The 5,995-nt window shown below is 41.1% G+C and overlaps 1 pseudogene across 1 annotated transcript; it reads left to right on the top strand.

The window, feature by feature from the left end:
• LOC148779377 (ABC transporter G family member 39-like) lies at window positions 1–5,651 on the top strand (annotated as a pseudogene). The gene is made up of 14 exons (XR_016046457.1): window positions 1–308; window positions 503–819; window positions 975–1,135; window positions 1,273–1,376; window positions 1,486–1,630; window positions 1,734–1,832; window positions 1,961–2,070; window positions 2,217–2,549; window positions 3,037–3,328; window positions 3,458–3,675; window positions 3,798–4,025; window positions 4,323–4,494; window positions 4,592–4,844; window positions 5,196–5,651. The product of XR_016046457.1 is annotated as an ABC transporter G family member 39-like (transcript).
• Window positions 5,652–5,995: the final 344 nt, after the last annotated feature.

Raw genomic sequence — 5,995 nt, 5'->3', positions numbered from 1 at the left:
TCTCTCTCATTTGACTGCCAATACAGGTGACATCAAGGAAGGATCAAGAACAATACTGGTTCGACAAGAATCAACGCTACAGATATATCCCAGTACAAGAATTTGCAGATGCATTCCAGTCCTTCCATGTCGGCAGGGAGATGCAATCTGGTCTCTCGGTGCCCTATGACAAGTCCAGGTGCCACCCTGCCGCCCTAGTTAGAAACAAGTACGGCCTAACCAAGATGGAGCTCTTCAAGGCTTGCTTTGATAGAGAAGTGCTCCTTATGAAGAGAAGTGCCTTCATCTTCATCTTCAAAGCTATTCAGGTCCAACCATTCGCTCTTATGTTCTTCCTCTGGTTTCATTTTAGATAGATATATAGGAGGACAGATAGAGAAACAGAGAGAGGATACTAATGGTTTCTCTCTCTTTCCCTTGATATTGAATGAAAGAGTTGGTGAATCATACGGTTTATCTATGAAAATCATTCATTTGATGAACCTTGTATTGCTCTTCACAGATAGCCATTGTCGCTACCATGACTACGACAGTCTTCCTCCGCACAGAGATGGGAAACAAGACCTTATGGGATGGATCCAAGTACATGGGAGTTTTGTTCTTTGGGCTCGTGAACGCGATGTTTAATGGTCTAGCAGAATTGCAAATGACGATAGTGAAGCTGCCTGTATTTTACAAGCAAAGAGATGCAAAGTTCTTCCCTGCTTGGGCCTATACTCTCCCCACATTTCTCATGAGGATACCCATCTCTTTACTGGAGTCCTTCGTATGGGTAGCTATAACCTATTACTCAGTTGGATTAGCACCGAACCCGAGCAGGTTAATTCATCCTCCTCTGCCCTACCAAAGCTCATGAATTTTATTTTTTTTAATTTAAATTAATCTTGTGAATTTTGTTTGCTCTTTTTGTCTTTCTTTTGTTAATTGTAATGTTAGAATTGACAATGAATTGCCTATGGTTTTCCTGTTTTCAGATTCTTTAGGCAATTCTTTTTGCTATTCAACCTGCATCAGATGTCTTTGTCTCTCTACCGCTTTATCGGGGCACTAGGTCGAAACCAAATCATTTCGAACACATTTGGAGCATTTGCGCTATTGGTGATATTTGTCTTGGGAGGCTTCATTGTCTCAAGAGGTAATGTATCATGGATGTAGTAACATTTGATTATGTACAATGTTCATATTGTAACTGTCTCTGCGCTATTTTGCTTTAGTTTATATTACAAAAGTATGCACACCATTATAAATAAATTATTATCCAAATTTTGGCAGAGGACATCTACAGCTGGTGGAAATGGGGATACTGGTCTTCTCCTCTCATGTATGCTCAGAATGCTGCGGCTGTAAATGAGTTCCTATCAAATAGATGGATACAGGTTAACATGAAATACGCAAAAAATCCCTTTAAAACTTTTTTGGTTCATGTAGATTAGGATAAAAGAGTGCATGGAGGAAGTAGCTGACTATCTTGTACATGTGCAATAGAATGGTGTCCACATAGGCCAGCTACTCTTGAAGATTCGAGGGATTTTCACTGAAGCAAATTGGTATTGGATTGGGATTGGGGCTCTCATGGGTTACAACGTCCTCTTCAACATCCTTGACACCTTAGCTTTAAAGTATCTTGACCGTGAGTACAACATTTCAATTTCACCTTTTGTTGTTTCTACTGTTAATTGATCGAAATGAAAAGAAGTTAATGGGAAAAAAACGTAAATTGTTTCATTATGCAGCTCTTGGGAAGCCTCAGGCATCTATCACAGAGGATACATCAGAGGGGAAGCATGAAGACCAAATTAAGGTCAATGGACATCTTAATGGAAAAGTATTTGGTAAGTAGAGAAGTCATAGAGGGAGATAGGCTCGTTTTCTCAACATTGAAAGTGTAGTTTGGATCCTATTACTTACCCAGAAAAATTTAAAAGGTCTCACTCTTTGTCATGTGTTTCTCTCCTTGTAGGAGACTCCACTACAACAAATGGAATGAAAGAGAAGAAAGGAATGGTGCTACCATTCAAACCGCTTGCGTTGGCCTTCAAGGAGATCAAGTACTTTGTCGACATGCCAGCCGTATGTCAAGATCTTCTTGACCCAATTTACTAGTAGTAGTGGTAGAAGTAATAGCAGTTAATAGTGGATACTAAAATGATCCTGATGATAATTATGTCGATAGCCCCCAAAAAAAAGATAGTGAACTGAAAGGCCTAGGTGTGTAGGAAATGAAGGCTCATGGGGAAGAACAAGACCGATTGCAATTGTTGCAAGGGGTGAGCGGAAGCTTCCGGCCAGGCGTGCTGACATGCCTGATGGGTGTGAGCGGAGCAGGGAAAACAACACTCATGGATGTCCTTGCCGGGCATAAGACTGGTGGCTACATTGAAGGATCCATTTCCATCTCTGGCTACTCAAAGAAGCAAGAGACCTTTGCCCGTATTTCTGGTTACTGTGAGCAGAATGATATTCACTCCCCTAATCTCGCTGTCCATGAGTCGCTCCTCTTCTCTGCCTGGTTGCGACTCCCAGCTGATGTCCAATCGCACACTCGAAAGGTTACACTCCTCAAATTCCAAATTTGATTGTCTTGTTTTTGGAAGTTCGGCAATGGGATTTGAACCTTGGACAATGTGTTGCAGCCCCTAATATCCTAACCACCAAGCAAAGCACACCAATGTAGAACAAATTCGATTATTGCACCCTTAGGAATAAGTATTAAGAGTTTTGTCTCTCCATTTAAAGCATCTAGGATTGTTCAATGGTCCAACACAAGAAAGACTATAGTGCTCGAAATTTTTCCTCAATCAACTCCATATCTTCCAAACTATATTGGACAGAAAATATCTAACTGGGATCTCTGCTAAATTAGCTATTGGCCTTTCCCTCGACTTAATTTTGGGCAGTGAAATTAATCCTGGTACAAAATCTCTAAATATTTCTACAATAAAGGGTCAAATTCTAGTTTCTTTTACGGAGTTGTATTTTCTTATAAAAAATGGAGCTTTGTCTAAGTAACTAGAAATTTATCATTGTGATACCCAGGCCTTTGTCGAGGAGGTAATGGAGCTGGTGGAGCTGAACAACCTGAGGGAGGCTCTAGTGGGCGTGCCAGGGGTCAATGGCCTCTCCACAGAGCAAAGGAAGAGACTGACAATTGGGGTTCGAGCTCATTGCCAACCCCTCCATCATCTTCATGGACGAGCCTACCTCGGGGCTCGATGCTAGAGCAGCCGCCATTGTCATGAGGACTGTAAGAAATACAGTGGACACAGGCCGCACCGTGGTCTGCACCATACACCAACCTAGCATTGACATATTTGAGTCCTTTGATGAGGTATGTACTCTCTCACGCGTGCGCGCGCACACGCACACAAACAAATACTTAGTTTTAGGAATTCTGCCTTTAATATGTTCTATCCATTCGTTCCTATGTAATCCTACAAACAAATTTTCATGTTCTCAGCTCTTCTTGATGAAACGAGGAGGACAAGTTATCTACGCAGGCCCATTGGGGACGAACTCACAACAACTCACCGACTACTTCCAATCAATCGAAGGTGTCCCCGAGATAACCTCAGGATATAATCCTGCAACTTGGATGCTAGAGGTCACCTCCATAGCCTCTGAGAATGGACTTCAGGCGGATTTCGCTAACATTTATGCCAATTCTCCTCTATATGAGTGAGTAGTTGCCTTAGTTCTTCTCTGTCTCTATGATGAAGTCACTCGTGATCCTCCCTTTTGATCTCCTTGGGAAATTTTAGTGTTTCGTCTTAAGATTACTACTTCCCCCATAATTGTAGGAGGAATATGGCATTGATTGAGGAGTTGAGCAAGCCAACACCAGGGTCTCAAGACCTACACTTCGAGACCCAATTCTCACAGCCATTCATGGTGCAAGCTGTGGCCTGCCTCTGGAAGCAACACTGGTCCTACTGGAGAAACCCTCAATACAATGCAGTACGCTTCTTCTTCACCCTGGTAGCCGCCCTCCTGTTTGGCAGCATATTCTGGGACATGGGAAGCAAGATGTAAGCATTCTCTTCTTTCTCCATTTCTGGTCCAACAGAAAAAATTATGATTGAATTGTCTCGCAAGTTTCAAATTTTTTTTTAACAATTTTCTTTATGCTTCCATTTTTCTCAAATTTTCCAAAGCTTTTTCTTAAAATTTAACTATAAAAACTAGCACTTGAGAATGTCTTCTTAAACTACCTAACCAAGAATGTTCAAGATAGATATTTATATTGCCTTCCATGCTAGTACTTCATGCATTCCAACTCACTGTTGTTCTAACCTCACTGTGCTGCACGAATGGTCAAAACATAGAGAGCAGCAACAAGACTTCCTCAATGCGATGGGTTCCATGTTCTCTGCGGTTCTCTTCCTCGGGGTGAATAATGCATCTTCAGTTCAGCCAGTGGTCGACATAGAGAGAAGTGTATTCTATAGGGAGAGAGCAGCTGGGATGTTCTCAGCCCTTCCATATGCCTTGGCTCAGGTATGAAACAAATTCAACAACTCACAACTTTGATAAAAAGAAAATACAGGTATATCTTTTGATGGCAATGGCAATGAAAGTGAAATTGTGTTTGTAGGTTTTGGTGGAACTGCCTTATGTGTTTGTACAAACAGCTGTATGGGGTGGTGGTGTACTGTATGATCGGATTCGAGTTCACTTTGGCAAAGTTCTTGTGGTTTTTCTTCTTCATGTTCTTTACCTTCCTCTACTACACATATTACGGGATGATGACTGTGGCCTTAACTCCCAATGCTACTTTTGCCTCCATTCTTTCTTCTGCATTCTATGGTGTATGGATGCTCTTCACTGGCTTCTTGCTCCCACGCACTGTAAGTGAATTACACATCTTTCGTTTTCCTGGTTATTTAATTTAAAATATAATTGCTTCATATTTTCTTGAAACTAGGATTCCAATCCAGCCAGCATAACTATGTTTTTTCCTTCAAAATATCATGTTGTATAGGTTAGCTCCAATAGAGGACCACATAAGCCTTCCTTGTATGGCTCTTTATTACTTTCATTAAACTTATGTCGAATGAAGTCTAAATTCTAAGTTCTTTCCAATTAACTTATAAAAAACAAAGGTCAAATACTATGACATTAGCAAAATAGAGATAACAACTTCCATAACAATGTATAGATCATTTGTGAGAACTTCATGGCCATTCCCATGTTTGCAGAGCATCCCCGGCTGGTGGAGGTGGTACTACTGGGGGTGTCCCGTCGCCTGGACACTTTACGGTTTGATGGTGTCTCAGTTTGGAAATGTGACAAAGCAGTTGCTCACGGCCGAGGGCAACCCCGTACCGCTACGCGACTTCCTCAATGCTTCATATGGATTTGATTATGACATGCTGCCTTGGGTTGCCTGTGTTGTTGTTGGCTATGCCATCCTCTTCGCCCTTGTCTTTGCCTTATCCATTCGCACCCTTAATTTCCAAGCTAGATGAATGTTTCATGATCCTCTCATTCACTTTATTGTTTCCTTTCTTCTCCCTTTCATTCTGGAAATGAGTGTATTCACAATTTTCTCGCATGTATTTATCCATTTTTCTCCCTTGATATAAAGTCAGGTGTATTTTGGCTTGTAATGTCCCATCTCAATTCAATGAAATGTGATTGAATTTTTGTGTACTTGATCAAGATCTCGTTTCCTTTGTGCTTGGTTTCATTATATTATAATGATACGGTGACATAATATTACTCCCCTTCTTTAAATGTCTCAACCTGCATTCTTAAGAACATAAAATTCCTATTTGGTGTTGACAAAGAAAATTACCACCAGACAATAGCAATAAACAATATCATAGAAAAGAAATGACGAAATATTTTGTGTTGGAGATCATAGTCGACTCCCACGGTAGAGTAGAGTACACCCGTCGTCGCAAGACACCTGCCCAAGAGGATTCCTTTTCTATAAAATTTTGCAAAACATCATCAATTCACCCAGTGTTCTAAAACCATGGCAAACTCGGGCGAG

This window comes from Amborella trichopoda, chromosome 12 (assembly GCF_054954075.1).
Source record: "Amborella trichopoda isolate Santa Cruz 75 chromosome 12, AtrichopodaSantaCruz75HAP2 v2.0, whole genome shotgun sequence".
NCBI classification, from domain to species: Eukaryota; Viridiplantae; Streptophyta; class Magnoliopsida; order Amborellales; family Amborellaceae; genus Amborella; species Amborella trichopoda.
Note: the sequence above shows the minus strand (reverse complement) of the source record. Positions and strands in the feature narration are given on the sequence as shown.